Genomic DNA, 18,686 nt, shown 5'->3' with positions numbered 1-18,686 from the left:
AGACGAGGTGCTCTGGTGGGCGCCCAACGAAATGGTGAGATCATTCGCGCTCGTCCGCCAGCAAGAGGCAGATCGGTATGTCAAGCGCTGCGAGGCGGAGGAGGTGAAGTACTGCCTCCACACTGGGAAGACACCGCGCACCAGGGAGCTGCTAGTGAGGGGCTGCCGGAATACTGGCAGCAGGAGGGATTATTAGCTTTAGTATTGTTCGTTTTCAATTTTATGCATTATACCTAGTAGTTAAGTATCATCACGTATATGTGATGATATTATATATATATTGTGATGAACTAATGAACAATTAATATATATATATATATATATATATATTATGAATTCCATTTTCTATCTGTTTTGTATAGTAATTTGAATCTATCTATCATCATCCACATATATAGAATGTAAAGCGTATATACACACATTGAAACATAACATATAAGAATGGAAAACAGAGTACACACATTGAACCAGAGCAATAAATAGAGCAATACTATGATTGATGTGAATACATAGCTATCCACGTCGAAACGACTCACAAAATAAAACACGTCCATGAGACCATGACCAGCAGCCCTTGCCTACGGTAGCTCTTGGCTCAGCTTGAACTCGTGCAGGCGTTCGTCCAAGCGGTCGACACGCTCGCGGTACATCTGGAGCACGATCTCGAGCTCTAGGTTGGCTATTTCATCGGAGATCGCCAGCTCGAGGATGCGACGGCCATGTTCCTCTACTGTGTTCAGGTGGACACCTGGGCCAAGGAGGCGGTCGAGCCTACCGACCAGCGTGTTGGCATCGAGCGGGCCGCGGACAAGGCGAACGGCGCGACCCATGCGAACGGCGCAGCGGTCGTCCGGTGCAAGTACGACGCGGCTGGCCTCTGGTGCAAGTATGGCGCAGAGGGCCTGTGCCCACTCCTGGCGAGGAATGGGGGTACTGACGGGACATGTACCCAGGTGCGACGCCGTGTCGACAGCAGGAAAGCGCCGATGGATCTGCTCTTGCTGTGCGGCGCGCAGCGCCTCTCGCTCTGCGATGCTCCAACGGTCTCGACGTGCGGCGAGCCGCAGCCTATCGGCGTGGACGCACCTAGCTTGCTTCGTGAAACGCCATTGATCATGTTGTGCGGCGTGCTGCAGCCTGTCGGCGCTGACATGCCTATCTTGATCCACGACGCTCAAGCGCCATGAGCCAAAGGTCTGCTCAACCCTGGCGATGACGCGCATCACAGCGTCGTCCATCGCGTTGCCGGGAAGCACCTCAGCCTTGACGGGCCATGGCGCCTGCTCGTTTTCCTCGTTGACGAGGTTGATGGCAGAGGCGATGCTTTGGTGGATTGGCATGCTTGAAAAAGGTGGATGTGCTACAGGCTGCGCTTGTCGCCTCCATGTGTCACGCGCCGCCTAGGTTTATGCGCAATATCGCTGGGTGGCAGGAAACAGGTGAGTAAATGGCGGGAAACGGTGGCGTGTTCATAAAACGTCATCAATTAATGGAAACTTAGCATAGAAGGAACATCAAAGCTAGCACAAGAAGTAGATGATTAGATAAACACAGGCCACACTAGGGACCTGTCGGTGATGAATTAATCAATCTCAAATGGTTGAATACTAGCAAGCATTTGCCCACAACACACACGCCTTATTCCATCACAAATAGGTCAGATGGATCAACTGTATGCCACGTATCGCACATTGTCAAAAAGTAATGCGGTAGACCTTCTTTAACTTGTGTTAAAAAATAAAAATAAATAAAAACAAGGACCTTGAGATTAAATTAACTCATGGGATGGGTCATACCGGTCATTTAATTTCATAGATGTGACCCATCCTATCAGTTAATTTAACATCAACACAACTTCCCATCCAGTCACCCATCTGATGGCTACTCCAGACTGAGCACACTTAACTTGAGAGTTCTCTTACATGAGCTACTGGTGGAACAGCTAGTCCTTGCTAATATAGGATGCCTCTTCGCATCCTTATGGTGTATCCGAATGACCGCCCGTCCCCCAATGGTCAATAGATGTTGTGTAGATAGAGCATATCACATACGTCTTATTAGAAGCAATCGTCTATGTTATTATCGGTCTTCGCACACATTTCTGATTACAGACCTGTTTGCCGCGTATCACGCACATCTTGATATATTGAATCATTTCTTCTCTTGTCTCAATGCAAACAGTTCATTCGAGTGAACCGCATGCAGTATATCGCACACACCTTGATCTGGTTGACCATTTCTTTTGTGTTGCCTAATCACAAATAGTTCATCTGAGTGAACCGTATGCTGTATATCGCACACACCTTCATCTGGCTGGCCGTTTCTATTGTTCCTCCTCATCGCAAACAGTTAATTGAACTGAACTATATGCCCTGCATTGCACGAAACTAAAATCTGAACCGTGTTTGATGCATCCTCCATCGCAAATGTTTTGCACCTTTTTGATGGTTTTTACACCACCATTTGCATTATTGCATCACACACAGTTTTGTCGAAGGGTCTCTGATTGTAGTGTCGCGTTAGCAGCATCCTGCAGTAGTGCAACATTCATTTCAAGTACCTTAGATTTCACCACTAGAAATCTATAGCCAATGCTATTGAAAGCATAACCCAAGAAAACACAATCAACTGTTTTTGGTCCAAGCTTACGCTTCTTGGTAATTGTTACATTGATCTTGGCGAAACAACCCCAAGTTCGTAAGTAGGAGAGTTTAAGCCTTTTCCTTTCCCATTCCTCAAACGGGGTAATCTCTTTATTCTTCGTGGGAACTCTATTTAGGACAAGACTTGCAGTCATCAAAGCCTCCCCCACCATTCATTGGAAAGTTCCGTTGTGTCTAACATGGCGTTAACCAAATCAGTTAGAGTGCGATTCTTTCGTTCGGCAACCCTATTTGACTGGGGAGAATAGGGAGGCGTCCTCTCATGGATTACACCATGTTCCTCACAGAATAACTTGAACTCATTTGAAAAATAGTCTCCAATGCGGTCCAACCTAAGTGTCGGTGTCAAAACCGGCGGATCTCGGGTAGGGGGTTCCGAACTGTGCGTCTAGGCCGGATGGTAACAGGAGGCAGGGGACACGATGTCTTACCCAGGTTCGGGCCCTCTTGATGGAGGTAAAACCCTATGTCCTGCTTGATTAATATTGATGATATGGGTAGTACAAGAGTAGATCTACCACGAGATCGGAGAGGCTAAACCCTAGAAGCTAGCCTATGGTATGATTGTATGTTATGGTTGTTGTCCTACGGACTAAAACCCTTCGGTTTATATAGACACCGGAGAGGGTTAGGGTTACATAAGATCGGTTACAAAGGAGGAGATATCCATATCCGTATTGCCTAGCTTGCCTTCCACGCCAAGTAGAGTCCCATCCAGACACGAGACGAAGTCTTCAATCTTGTATCTTCATAGTCTAACAGTACGGCTGTCCGGAGACCCCCTAATCCAGGACTCCCTCAGTAGCCCTGAACCAGGCTTCAATGACGATGAGTCCGGCGCGTTGTATTGTCTTCGGCATTGCAAGGCGGGTTCCTTCTCCGAATACATCACAAAAAAATTTGAATACGAGGATAGTGTCTGACCCTGCAAAATAAGTTCCACATACCGCCGTAGAGAGAATAATATTTTCGCAAATCCAATTTGCTGACTTGTTTTGGCAACATGACGTTATGTCATGGCCCGACGATTATTCGAACCGTTTTTCTTCAACTAGCTCCACACATAACGCAAGGCGGTTTCTTGACACGTCTTGTCAAAGTAGAGATCGTGTTCCCCCAATTACAGGATTCTCATTAATGCGGTCGTGGGTAACCCAACCGTGTCTAGGACTCCTAGATTATAGGCAAGTCCTAAACAGCTACGGAGAGGACACTTGATATTCACCCTCTTTATAAAGGGGCAAGGTTTTCGCTTTTTCCCTCTCGTGCTCAATCGAACCCTTCCCCCGCCTCGAGTTCTAACACCCAAAGCCCAGGTTAGGTGCTCCGGATCTTCAATCATGTCCAGATCCAGCCTTCAAGGCCGATGGATGCCCTCCTCCGTTACGGAAGAGGACATTAAGAAGTTGAGGGAGGCCAGATACCTGACCGCCGAGGTTTCGCATCGGCTGCCTGCTCGAGGGCAGGTCGTCCCTACTCCCGAACCCAACGAGAACGTCGTGTTCGTCTCCCACTTCCTCCGAGTCCTAGGCCTCACTCTGGATCCCTTCGTCAGGGGTTTGATGTTCTATTACAGGCTAGATTTCCACGATCTAGCTACGGACTCCTTTCTCCACATATCGACATTTATTGTCGTGTGTGAGGCCTTCCTCCGCATTACCCCTCACTTCGGCCTGTGGCTCAAGACCTTTGAAGTGAAGCCGAAGATGATCGAGGGGCAACATGCAGCGTGCAGAGGTGCATCAATAGGCAAGATGGCAGGAGCTCCATGGCCGAAAGGTTCCTTTCCAGAGGTGTCCGAATTATGGCAACGGGAGTGGTTTTACGTCACGTCTCCTAGAAGTGCCAAGTGGGCGGCTGCCCCCACTTTCCGCTCGGGCCCCCCACCACAATTGATGTCATGGATTAGTAGGGGTCTGAGCTGGGGTCCAGCCAAGGATGTGCCTATACTGCAAAGCCGCATTTGAGATCTCTTCGAGGGAGATTTTAATTTGGTTGTGGTAATACAAGTTATGCTGGTTCGTCAAGTCCAGCCTTGCAAATGCCGACCCCTTCGCTTGTGGGAGTTCAACCTAGAGGGACCGCGTTCCATTCAAAGTTTCCTCGGCCTGACGCACGAGGAGATGTACAAGTCATTCTTCGGACCTCAAGTAGAGTGTCCGGATATTACCGAGGACGTGGGCCTGAGCAGTAACCGCGCCGCCGAACAAGTAAGAAATCCTCTGGCCGAACACACTGTCTTTTATGAAGTTATTTCTGAGAGTTCGCTTTTTGACCAGGACTGGCTAACAAAGGCGAAGATGATTCGGTGTTTGGCCCCCCTCCCTGAGGGTTTGGAAAATCCGGTATTGGAAAAGATGCTTGAGGTTGCACCTTGCCCGGAGCCCTCGAAGGAAGATACGGGGGGGGGGGGATAATACGGGCGGGCGTGGGCCCCCATCGCTGCCAGTTCCAACCGAGGGAATGAGCGTCTCCATGAAGGAGGATAACCGGGGGAGGAAAAGGACTGCTTCCGAGGATCCGGAAGCCGAAGCCTCCAAACGGGAGAAGAAGTCTCCCACAGAGGGTCCTGCCTCAGGGGGTGCTTTTGCCGCACAAAGTCCACGGGGGGATCATCCCTCCAACGAGTCGTAAGTGATCCAAAATACTTTAACAGTAGAGGTATGCTATCTTTTTTCTGAGAAAATAACCACCGCATATATCTTGCAGTTCGGGCCTTAGCCCCTCTTAGCTGAGCTCGTCTTCGGGGGATCTTCTTCCGGAGATGATGGAGAGCGAAACGCCTCCCCCGGACTCCTCTGCTCAAGAAGCGGGCGACCCCGAAGTGTCGTCACGGAGGGCCTCTCCGGATCCGGTGAGGCCAGAAGATAATCCCATAGACCCTCGAAGTCCCCAGCGTCCGGCTTGCGAAGAGAGCAAACAAAAGAGTCTGGCACCGTCTGGTATGCGGTCGGACGTTCTGAGGGAGCTGGTGGGGTGAGCGGCCATCTCAGAAGAACACCGTACGCTGATGGGTACGGTGATGGAGAGAATTCCGTCCACCGAAAGCGGATTACATGAAGCCTTTATGAGTCTACTGACAGGCTTTGAGGTACGTGAGATAATATGTGATAGTACTGCACATGTTAGGTGTGCCCTAGGTAGATAGTAGCCCCTGAGACTCTGGTTGTCGTCGAGAACGGCGGCAAACAGAGGATCATAGTCCCAGGCAATAACCAGACTGCCCCTATGTGCAGGTGGTGGAAGCTCCGGTGGCTAGCCAGACTAGTGAGTTTGCCAAATTAAAACGGCAACTGGATGCGGCAGACGCCGACATTGAGCTTGTTAACAAGAGGCTTGATGAGGCACAGGGTAAGTGTTATTATCTGGTGAACGCCACATAGTAAGAGCAGCATGATGCCAATATCTTTAATATGTTGTGACTGCAGATGGAGCTGCCATCGTGGAAACCTTGCGGGTAGAACTTGCCCGAGCCAAGGAACAAGTGAGGATTAGTAATGCGGCTGCTTTGAAGGCGGCCGAAGAGTTGAAAGCCGAGAAGGCCGCACATTGCGAGAGCCAAGAGAAGATGGCCAAGATGGCCGTAGAATTAAAAGACACTGCCGACCGTTGTCGGGTCCTTGAAAAAGAAAACCGAGCGAAGGCAACGGACCTTGAGAAGGCCACGATGGCGGACAAAGACACCCGTTCTGCTATGAGAGCGAAGAAGGAGGAGATGTGGGAAGCCGGGGATATTGCGACTGGGAAGCCCTTCATGTTACGGAGGAAGTTCGGAGATCCACGGTATGCCCCTCTGGATCAGCTGTGGAGTTCGGCAGATGCGTATATGGATTTGGCGGTGAGCGCTGCCGATGCGGCCAAGTACTTCCAAGGTCAAACAGATCGTGAAGTGGACAAGCTGTTCTGGTCGCAATTCAACATTCCGGAGCGTCCGCTTTCATTGACTGACCAGCTAGCCAAATGGGACGAACTGAAGAGGTTGTCCGGACTCGCCATGAGGTCTGTTGTGGATCAGCTATGGCCGGAAAAGCCAAAGCCGAACAGCTATTTCAGCTTAGTGCAGCAGTTCCTTGGTGCGGTGCCGCGCATTAATGCGATGAAGAGGTCGGCGTGCATAGAAGGCTCGCGGATGGCCCTTGCCCGTGTTAAAGCATACTGGGCGGAGATGGACGCTACCACTGTTGCGGCGCAGGGTTCGGCCATAGGCCGAGTGGCTGCCAAGCACTATTTTGAGGAGGTTCTCGAGGGTGCTCGTTTGATAGAGGCCCAGTGCTCGAAGAATATTATGTTTGAGTGATATGTATTCTCATTGTAAGCACAATGCTTTATGAAATTTTATAAGGCTATGTTTATACTTTTGCCTGAAAGTAGTATGATGCCTCCTGTGCGGCCGTTTATGTATACATGTGTATAACCTAAAAGATTGCAGCCGTCGGCTTCAACCCCCACGCATATAATGCAGAGGTGCTCGCGAAAAACGCGTGTTCACACTTAACCCAACGTCTTGGTCCTATTAAGGAGGTGATAGCGTAGCGAACAAGGCAACCAGACTATAATGCTTTGACACTTTCACTTAGCCATAGGAGTTTGACAGTGGGGCTACTAGATAGCCCCTGGTGGCTCCGCACTCTCCCGATCTCGGGGTGCGTACATGCCTGGCTGGAAAACGGCCCTTCATTAAGGTGGAGGAATTCTAACATTCCGATAGGTCATCGAGTGGTTGACCAGTCTCACGCTATATCATGACAGTCAGTTTTTGGCTTTCTCTACTGAGGTGCTCGTCCGGATGAACTAGGGCACAATCGCAGTAGTTCTCCTGGTGCTACCTTAGCCGATAAAGCGGAACGTAAGGCACCAAAACACAGGAGCCGGGCAAACCCAACATTTGACCAAAGACAATGATTCGAAGCTGATGCATATAAGGCCAAACTCGCGACGCCGAACACTCCCTAAGGTATTCGGTCTTTATGGTATAAACCGGGCCTAAATAGTGCCCTTCGTAAGAATCCCCTTGTGTCCAGGTACGTGCATTGTTCTGATGTGGCCACATGCCAAGACGCCAGCATCCTTCTCAATTGTGCTGAGAATTCGGTGGATGTGTATCAACAAGAGACAGTAAAAAAGGTTTATGCAGGGTCTTAATCTAAAAAGAATTCTTGGAACGGGTCCCTGCTACACGTCTGCGCCTGTGTCTCCGTTGTGCCGTATCCTGGACGAGTGTAGCACGATGGTCATCTGTAAAAGAGAGGATTTTAGGTGAAAAAGTTATCATGTAGAGAGATAGTTTTTAAAGAAACCATGTATAATTCAAGATGAGTAAAAATTGCCACTTGTCTGCGCGCGTTGAGCCCCTTGTAATTGTAATAGGGGCGTGACCGGTATGAATTACATATAGCTGCGCCGGACTCGTCTAACCGTGTCCGTGGTCTTGACGACCTGTTAAATGCTTTAGTTGGTGAGGCCGTTTTTAGTGTGCGGCTGCCAAGGCAGCCGCACTCTCTTCGGCGCGCAAAGATCGCTTAATACTTCCGTTCACTGTAATGATGCCACGTGGGCCGGGCATCTTGAGTGTGAGGGAAGCATAGTGCAGTATTGCATTAAAGCGAGCGAAAGCTTCGCGTCCGAGTAGTGCTTGATAGCCACTTTGGAACGAAGTGATGTGGAAGGTTAAATGTTTGGTACGGAAGTTATCGGGGAAGCCGAATATAACCTTTAGTAGCAGGGAGCCCGTGCAATGAGCCCCTGGGCCTGGCGTTACTCCTTTAAAGGTAGTATTGCTATGGCAAATTTTCGTTGGGTCTATCCCCATTTCGCGGATTGTATCCTGGTATATCAGGTTTAGACTGCTGCCACCGTCCATCAGGACTCGTGTGAAGTGGTATCCGTCAATTATTGGGTCTAATACCAGGGCAGCCCATCCTGCACGCCGGATACTTGCTGAGTAATCACGATGGTCGAAAGTGATCGGTTGAGACGACCAGTGGCAGGACTCCGCGGTGATAGGCCCTTGGGCATATTTTTCTGGGAGCGCCATTTTGTTTCTTCCCTTGATCACGTGTAACACGTTTACTGTTTTGACTTCTAGTGGAAATTTCCTTTGTTCCCCAGTGTCTTGCTTGAGAGGCTCATCCTCGTCTTCGCTTGGTGTATCCTCCCCCTTGTGTACGGGATTGAGCTTGCCGGACTGCTTGAAGACCCAACATTCTCTGTGGGTATGATTAGCGGGTTTACCAAGGGTGCTATGGATCTGACATATTTGGTCCGAAATTTTGTTTAGGCTGGACAGTTCGTCTCTAGCGCCTTTAGAGGGCGGCTTTTGTTGACCTGGCCAAGAGCTTTTGAATCCGGCGTTTACTACCGTGCTCTTCGTGCTGTCTTCTTTATTCTGGCGTTTGTTATTGCTGTTGCGCCGTGATTTCCCATTTCCATCTCTAACTTCGGATGTACTGGGGTCGCTGGTGCTGCATCTGGCTAGCCAACTATCCTCACCCACGCAAAAGCGGGTCATGAGGCTTGTTAATGCTGCCATTGTTCTCGGCTTTTCTTGGCCGGGGTGTCTGGCAAGCCATTCGTCATGGACGCTATGCTTAAAAGCTGCTAAGGCTTCGGTGTCCGGACAGTCGACAATTTAGTTCTTTTTAGTAAGAAACCTGTTCCAAAGCTTTCGGGCTGACTCTCCGGGCTGTTGAGTTATATGACTCAAATCATCCGCGTCCGGAGGTCGGACATAAGTCCCTTGAAAATTTTCCCGAAAGGCGTCTTCGAGCTCTTCCCAACTTCCAATGGAGCTTTCGGGGAGGCTCTCAAGCCAGTGCCGAGCTGGCCCTTTGAGTTTGAAGGGTAAATACTTAATGGCGTGGAGATCATCTCCCTGAGCCATGTGGATATGGAGGATATAGTCCTCAATCCAGACCCCAGGGTCTGTTGTTCCATCGTATGCCTCTATGTTTACGGGTTTGAATCCCTCTGGAAATTCATGGTCCAGCACCTCATCTGTGAAACATAGGGGGTGTGCGGCACCCCTATATCTGGGTGTACCACATGGTTCGGATGTTTGTTGTGTTGCATCGTATGCTGGAGCACGCTTGCGTGGTCCATAGATGGATCTGGTTTCGCCCTCCTTTTGATGCGAGCCCTCGCGTAGACCGCGTATTGGCTTATGTGCATCGTTGCTGGCCGCTTTATGTTGGCCGTGAGGTCGTCTATCCGGCCAGATGGCTGTTTTAATTTTTGGATGTGGGGGGTCTGAGGCCTCCTCATCGAATTCAGGTAGCAACTTCCGCTTTGGGTAGCTCTTGGTGGGGCGATTGCCGCCGCACTTCGCTGCTGTGTTGAGTACTTTACTCCATCTGATTTGGAGTGTGTCCTGCGCAGCCTTGAGCGTTTGATTCTGCTTTTTCAGACTCCTCGCGGTGGCAAGAAGCCTCTGGCGGGCATTCTGCTGCTCCGGGTGCTTGTCCGACGTTGTGTCGTCCGGACTATCATCTTTGATAGAATTGTTTTGTTTGGTTTGATTCTCCGTATTGCCGTGGTCCGGCGGTGGTTCGCCCTGCTCCAGCGATGGGTCTGTATGATCGTTATTTCTACCGAGGCGGGATTTGGGGCGGCGCTTGCTCTGACGCCCCAAGACCGGCGCTTCAGATGCCTTCCAGGGTTTTTGGGTTTTGTCGTGTGATTTGTTTGGTTTGTTGCATCATGTGCATTGCATCATGTCATCATGCCATCATCTCATAAATCTTTTGCAACTCAAATAAATAAATTGTATGGATCTTCGGTCCATTTAAATCGAGGGAATTCACGTGGGGATTCTCTTTATAACATACCCTCCCAATATTAGGGAGCTATGATAAATAATCCATCATTTGGAAATTTACCTTAACACACTTGCATATTAATTCCTTTGGCCTTTTCTCTTCAAGTGTTGACTCTCTAACCTTGCCTTATATCCTTTCGTCATTTTCCGGAGCTTCACCTAAAATTTCAACATTTTTGGTCACTCTAGAAACCTCGTCCCAGTTCAAACCCATTTGAATTAAATTCAAATGAGTTTGAAATCTTTTGTTCAATCGGGCTTTTTTTATTTTTCTCAGAACGAGCATATTTTTGTGAGTTCGGGAAAATTATCCCCATGCTCAAAAATCCTTTCCTTAACACTCCTTTTCTTTTTTTCTCTCTATTTCTTTTCTCTTAGAAGAAGAAGAGAGAGGAAGAGCGAAGCCCAGCTCAGGTCTAGCGGAAGGCCCATCCTAACCCCGCAGCCTTTTGGCCAAGGCCCAGCCGGCCCCTTTCCACCTAACCCTAGCGCTCCCGCAACACTACCCCCTGGCCCGATCCCCTCCCCTCTTCCCTCGTACCCCTTCCACCCAGCGCCGCCAGGGAGAGCGCGCCCGATCCCATCTCCCTCTCGTTCTCCCAGCGCCCGAAATCTCTCTCTCCCTCGAGCCCGATCCCTCTTTCGCTCGCTGCCTTCCCCTGCTCGATCTCCCTCGTCTCCTTCCCATGCTCGTGCGCCAGAGCGAGAGCCTCTCGCTCAATCCCGCAGGAGCCGTGCGCCCGATCCCCACCATCGCCAGCGCCTCCCCTGCGTTAACTCCGCCCGCTAGGAGCCCGCGACCAGTGCGCCTCCTCCATGGTCTTCCTCCTTGCCGCCATGGGCGCGAGGGTCCAGCTCGCCCGCCCCACCGCGTCGCCCGGGCCGCGGGACACCGCAGCCTGCCGGCTTCTTCTCTGCTTGAGGAGCTACAGCAGCCGCGCATGGCTGCGCCTCCCATGGAGCTCCACCACTGGGGCTGCATCTCGCCTGCGTCGATGTCTTCCATCGCACTGCTGCTCCTCTGCCTGTCCTCTGTCGCCCGCAGCGCGCGTGGCCGAGCTGCCCTGCCTTGTTCGACCACCGGAACCAGGCCAAGTCGTTGCCTCTTTGCATCTGTGCTGTGTTGCCATGGATGCATGCAACCGTGGAATCAATCCCAAGCGTCAAGTACCAGGACACTACAAAACCTGAATCGCCAAGACCGGACCCGTCAAGTACCCCTTCGGATTCGTCAAGACCCTCACGTACAATTACACCCGTTGATGCGACAAGTACCCCCACAACGTGTACATCTACGCCACCAAGACCAGAACGAAGTACCACGATGACCGTTGACATGTACCACTACACCGCACCGAAACGTCAAGACCGTCCCGGATATTGCCAAGTACCACTTTGGTTTCGGAACGCGACGAGTACCACGACTACCTCGAGGACATTGGTTCCATCAAGTTCGACTACCACGTGTGTACAACTACCGCCGCCGTGATTTTCGACAAGATGTCGTGTGCCTCTATTTCTACTACCGTCCAGGTGACCACAATGAACGATAGCACGACTACTTCCACTACGACATTAGTACAACTACTACCTCTACGAACGTGGCGAGACCGTCTACTTCCGCTAAGAACTTGATCCGCTCTGAAAAGTCTCACCTCAAAGGTATAACCCCAAGACGACCGTCCGAGAACGTTTGCATGTGTTGTATGAGTTGCACCCTTTGTCTGCACCGTGTCCGTTTTGTCACTCGTTTTCCATGCCACTAACCCGTGGGACACCCGGAATCCGGGAGCACCCCACCATCTTTTGCACGCATCCGCACACTTCTCCTTTGCATCGGTATCTCAATCGAGTTACCGGAACCAGAACGCTGCCGTGGCACCGTTTTCGTTATCGTTGCCGTGGCACCCCTTTTCCTTCCACCACGGTGACAAATGCCTTATAATGCTCTTGTCAACTTTTAATAAAAATTGCATAAACTTGTTCATGTCATCCGCATAATGATAACAACAATTAAAATGTTTAAATTGTTGTTGCAATAAATTACTAATGCATATGGGGATTTACCGGATTTGTTGTTTGTTATATCCGGCCCCATTTAAATTGCTTAGACTGTGTATTTTACTCATGTTTCACCTCTTGCCATGTTTAACAACATTTAATATTGTTGGGTACCTAAACGAGAGGCAACTAAATAATTATTGTGGTGTCCGTCAATATGCAACTCGTTGCATATTCAGCTCCACTTAATTTGTAGTTTTGTTTGTGCACTTTGCCATGCCATGCTTCATTAAACCGGTCATGCATCATACTTGGTTGTGTATCATGCCATGCTTATGTGGTGGTTGTTTACCATATTGTTTGCTTTCTTTCCGGTGTTGCTTCTTCGGGTTAGTTCCGATAACGTCGTGTCTATGAGGATCCGTTCGACTACGTCCGTTTATCTTCTTCATGGACTCGTTCTTCTTCCTTGCGGGATTTCAGGCAAGATGATCATACCCTCGAAATCACTTCTATCTTTGCTTGCTAGATGCTCGCTCTTTTGCTATGCCTATGCTGCGATACCTACCACTTGCTTATCATGTCTCCCATATTGTTGAACCAAGCCTCTAACCCACCTGGTCCTAGCAAACCGTTGATTGGCTATGTTACCGCTTTGCTCAGCCCCTCTTATAGCGTTGTTAGTTGTAGGTGAAGATGAAGTTTGTTCCCTGTTGGAATATGGAGATGTTGTTCCTTGTTGGAACATGTTTACTTGTTGGGATATCACCATATCTCTTATTTAATTAATGCATCTATATACTTGGTAAAGGGTGGAAGGCTCGGCCTTATGCCTGGTGTTTTGTTCCACTCTTGCCGCCCTAGTTTCCGTCATATCGGTGTTATGTTCCCGGATTTTGCGTTCTCATGCGGTTGGGTTATAATGGGAACCCCTTGACAGTTCGCCTTGAATAAAACTCCTCCAGCAAGGCCCAACCTTGGTTTTACCATTCGCCACCTAGCCTTTTCCCTTGGGAGTCGCACATCCCGAGGGTCATCTTTATTTTAACCCCCCTGGGCCAGTGCTTGTCTAAGTGTTGGTCCAAACTAGAGCCCCTTGCAGCGCCACCTCGGGGAAACTCGAGGGCTGGTTTTAGTTGTACAGATTGCATATCCGGTGTTGCCCTGAGAACAAGATATGTGCAGCTCCTATCAGGATGTCGGCGCGTTGGGTGGTCTTGCTGGACTTGTTTTACCATTGTCGAGGATGTCTTGTAACCGGGATTCCGAGCCTGATCGGGTCTTCCCGCTAGAAGGAATATCCTTCGTTGACCGTGAGAGCTTGTGATGGGCTAAGTTGGGAAACCCCTGCAGGGATTTGAACTTTCGAAAGCCATGCCCGCGGTTATGGGCAGATGGGAATTTGTTAACATCTGGTTGTAGAAAACCTGAAGTTGACCTTAATTAAAATGTATCAACTGCGTGTGTTACCGTGATTGTCTCTTTCCGGCGGAGTCCGGGAAGTGAACACGGTGTTGGAGTTATGCTTGACGTAGGTTGTTCTAGGATCACTTCTTGATCATAGTTTCTCGATCGTGCTTTGCCTTCTCTTCTCGCTCTCATTTGCGTATGTTAGCCACCATATATGCTAGTCGCTTGCTGCAGCTCCACCTCATACCTTTTACCTTACCCATAAGCTTAAATAGTCTTGATCGCGAGGGTGTGAGATTGCTGAGTCCCCGTGACTCACAGATACTTCCAAAACCAGCTTGCAGGTGCCGATGAGTCCGTGCAGATGACGCAACCAAGCTCAAGGAGGAGCTCGATGAAGATCTTGTCCTTGTGTTGTTTCGTTCTAGTTGATCAGTAGTGGAGCCCAGTTGGGGTCGATCGGGGACCTTGTCGCATTTGGGGTTCTTCTTTTATTTTGGTTCCGTAGTCGGACCTTGATTGTATTTGGATGATGTAATGCTTTATTCATGTAATTGTGTGAAGTGGCGATTGTAAGCCAACTATGTATCTTTTCCCTATTGTATTACATGGGTTGTGTGAAGATTACCTCACTTGCGACATTGCTTTCAATGCGGTTATGCCTCTAAGTCGTGCTTCGACACGTGGGAGATATAGCCGCATCGAGGGCGTTACAAGTTGGTAATCAGAGCCTTCCCCGACCTTAGGAGCCCCCACTGCTTGATCGAATTAGCGGCGTTGTTGAGTCTAGAAAAATGTTTTGAGTCATTTAGGAATTATATATCGGAGAGTTAGGAATTCTTTTTACTCCCCAGTCCCTTCATCGCTCTGGTAAGGCATCCTGACGTAGAGTTTTGACTCTTCTCTTCTCAAATTTCACTAAAAAATTTAGGATCACGCGGGTATCTTGGAATCGTTCCGATGGTTTTGTGACGAGAACATTGTTCTTGGTGCCTCCTGTCATTTAGGGGTTGTGGCAGTGTCCCGGGGAGTTGAGCTCCGAGGTGTTGTCGTCACAATTTTATCGTTGCAGTTCTGGAATACCTGAGTTTAGTTCGCCGACATCGAAAATCTCTTTTATGCAGTTGTTGGTGAGATAACCTCGACGCCACCCAGTACTGGGGCGGGAGTTCGGGAGTATTGCCATAACTCGTATAACGGATGCTTTTCGAAGGTTGAGGTAGATGATTTCCGAAGGTTTCTTGGTTATGTGTTGAAGGATGGATACAGCTGGATGTAGGATTTGCTAGTTTTGGGTGAGATATTATGCTTCCCCTGTATCCCCAACACCTGATTGCATAACCGGAAAATTTCGGGAGTTTATAAGTGGGAATTCAAGTAGCTCTTAGGATATCTTTCCGACAGATGTATGATATGAAATTGGGGTTCGACGTCTAGTGGTCCGCCTATTCACGATTGGTTTTACAGTGGTCTCGTTGTGTCTTAAAGAGTCCTTGGCTATGCCGACTCGGGGACGCTTCGTATGTCATGTGCACTGCCTTGTACATGATGGTGCTGTACGATCGAGCCCGTGTAGGCCCCACCACGAAAACTTCGGACGAAATCTCTATCATATGTTTGTTCCGGCTTATTCTGCAAGCCAATCCTTTGTTTTTGTTTGGAGTTGTGGTATTCGAGTTGCTTCAATGTCAAGTGTTGATTCCATACCTTCCCCAAATGGTGTTCTCATACTCCGATGTGAATACTAATCCTTCTTGATAATGAAGATTGTCATGTTAATTCTTTTTCAACCAGTGTGTTTTCTCTTCAAGTGGATCCGATCATTTCAACATCCGCAAGATCAAGTATCAGTTTCTTCTGAACGGTGTTTGTTTCATCCGTCTCCAAGTTGCCTTTGTTTTCCCTCCCTCCCACCCTTTTCTTCAAGGAAGCAGATTTCTTATTCAAGTATCATTTTATTGTGTGAAGCCTCTCCATTCCTTTTCCGTCAATGTTCTTATCCAGTGATTCTCATGAAGATTCTAATGGAGCTTCAAGTTTGTCATTCTTCATTCTTTTCATCTCCGGTGGTTTCAAATCAAGCTTTCAGTGTTGATCTCATATCCCTTTTTCCTCGTTTCAAATACCCTCTCATGCCGGTGCTCCTCATATTCATCCACTTCTTGCTATTCAATTGTCCCGGAGTGCTCAAGATATCTCAGAGATTCGTGTTTCCACTCTGCATTCGTTCAAACTCTTTCGAGGATGTTATCTCATTCAAGCCATTTAATTCAACCGGTGCATTCTCTCTTTTAAATCATCAACGATGTTTCTTTTGAGTGGGCCCTAACCCACAGGTCTTTTCCCAGGATCTTACCTGACTCTTCTTATTTTTCCGGAGCTTCTCAAATTCTTTTCTAAAGTTTGACATAAGAATGATTTATCATCAGCCAAATGTCTTTCTCCAAGATCTTTCAAATTATTTTCATCATTGGGTCAACCTTTCTAATTTTCATTCCGGAGTGCCTCAACAATTCATGGTGGTGTTTCAGTCGTCATTCTCAGATTTTGAAGACCGAAGAAGAGTTTCTTTTAAATCTTTCCCCATTCTCTGCCATCCTCTCATAATTGTTTTGATTGTGAGAATTCTTTTCACCCATACAGAGCAATTCAAGAGTCTTCTCAGTGTGTTATCCAGAGTCCACCAATTCAGGTTTATTCATTCTTAGTTGTCAGTTATCATCCTCCTAATTTTACCGGTGCATCAATCAAATATCCTCTAATCAGTGCATGATCCCTTCCTTCTCTCATATATAAATTCTCTCAAGCATCTTCATTCATTTGCTAATTCTTCCCGGTGTTTTCTTTATCTTCTCTTCGTTCATTTTAATTCTTACCGGTGGCTCGTTCAAGATTTCTCTTCCTTTGTTATTGTATCGATTCATTCGTTCTTTCATCCTACCGATGGTTCGTCGAAGACCTTCTCAAATTTATGCAATATCTATCTTAATCCTTTCTACGAGAATAAGTAGTATGCCAAATCCGTTGCTTGTCATCAATTTAAATTGGTGAAGGATAAGCATAATGTAATTCTTATTCTTGTTTCATCCAAGAGATTAATTCCTTATTCTGGAGGTTCATCAAATTCTCGATCTCATTTGTTCTTCTCCTTTTCCCGGAGTTCCAACCTTTTTCAACTATTTCACCATGAAGATTCATCTAAATCATTACAAGGTTTCACCTTGTGTTTTCAACTACCCTTTCTTTTCGTTTGATTATTCTTTTGTTACCGGAGTTCTTCATGGAGGCTCAACATGGTGGTTCATAAAGGATTTAATCCCTTCTCGAAGTGTTCATCGAGATTCTTTTTTAGACGAGCTCATGTATTCTCCATCTTTCATTCCGAAGTACAATTCGTTCTACCTTATCTTTTGAGGTGGTGTTACGTCATTTTGGACAATTGTTTGGTGTGTCATGATTCACAAGTTGTCAGGAATGAGATATTTAAATCCATCATTTTCAATTCATTCATGAGATCCTTTACAACCCATCAATCTATTCATTGGAATTATCTTGGGTTATATTTCACCTAAACCTTTCCCTGAGGATTGTTGCTATTTATGGTGCTTATAAATGACCCAAGTTCTTCAATTATCCTCCCGGTGAATAAGCTTTCTCGTCTCCTTGTTCATACCAATCCAATTCTTTTCCGTGAGTGGCAGGTTGTCACCTCATATTTTGAGATGTTTACTACAAGACCTTATCAAGCTTATCCTTTCGTTGTTGGTGTTCCAACAACTCCGTTCGACCCTTCTCCTAAAGATGCTTTTGCAAGCTCATTTAAGGTAGAAGATGTTGTTTTCTCCTCCGTTCATTCCATTCCTTTTCTCTCTTTTCTTCCGGAGGCATTGTGTTGTTGCTCTCTTCAACCCTTCTTCTTGTTCTTGTCAGGACCTTGTTCTTTTCATGCTTATCCATTTAACCGGAGTGTTGTGCCTTTTGCTCAAGTTCTTTTCGCCTTATCAAGCCTTGCATCTCTTTTCAACCGGAGTGCTGTCCGAATTTGTTCTCCCTTGTTACTCTTTCCTAGCTGAGTGCTTTCAACTTTGTTCTTATTCGTGGCATTCTTTCTTTCAATCTGTTCAACCTCTCAAGGTTCTCTGGTTTCACTCGTTTGTAAAAGAAGCAATTCAGTTTTACCTCTTCTCTCCTCTTCCGTTTTCCCTCCGGTGCCATCCTAGATCTCGGGACGAGATCCTTTCGTAGTGGTGGAGTGTTGTGACGCCCCAAGACCGGAGCTTCAGATGCCTTCCAGGGTTTCCGGGTTTCGTCGTGTGATTTGTTTGGTTCGTTGCATCATGTGCATTGCATCATGTCATCATGCCATCATCTCATAAATCTTTTGCAACTCAACTAAATAAATTGCATGGATCTTCCGTCCATTTAAATCGAGGGAATTCACGTGGGGATTCTCTTTATAACATACCCTCCCAATATTAGAGAGCTATGATAAATAATCCATTCTTTGGAAATTTACCTTAACACACTTGCATATTAATTCCTTTGGCCTTTTCTCTTCAAGTGTTGACTCTCTAACCTTGCCTTATATCCTTTCGTCATTTTCCGGAGCTTCACCTAAAATTTCAACATTTTTGGTCACTCTAGAAACCTCGTCCCAGTTCAAACCCATTTGAATTAAATTCAAATGAGTTTGAAATCTTTTGTTCGATCGGGCTTTTTCTATTTTTCTCAGAACGAGCATATTTTTGTGAGTTCGGGAAAATTATCCCCATGCTCAAAAATCCTTTCCTTAACCCTCA

Source organism: Triticum aestivum, chromosome 1A (assembly GCF_018294505.1).
Source record: "Triticum aestivum cultivar Chinese Spring chromosome 1A, IWGSC CS RefSeq v2.1, whole genome shotgun sequence".
NCBI classification, from domain to species: Eukaryota; Viridiplantae; Streptophyta; class Magnoliopsida; order Poales; family Poaceae; genus Triticum; species Triticum aestivum.
This window is presented reverse-complemented; position numbering follows the sequence as displayed.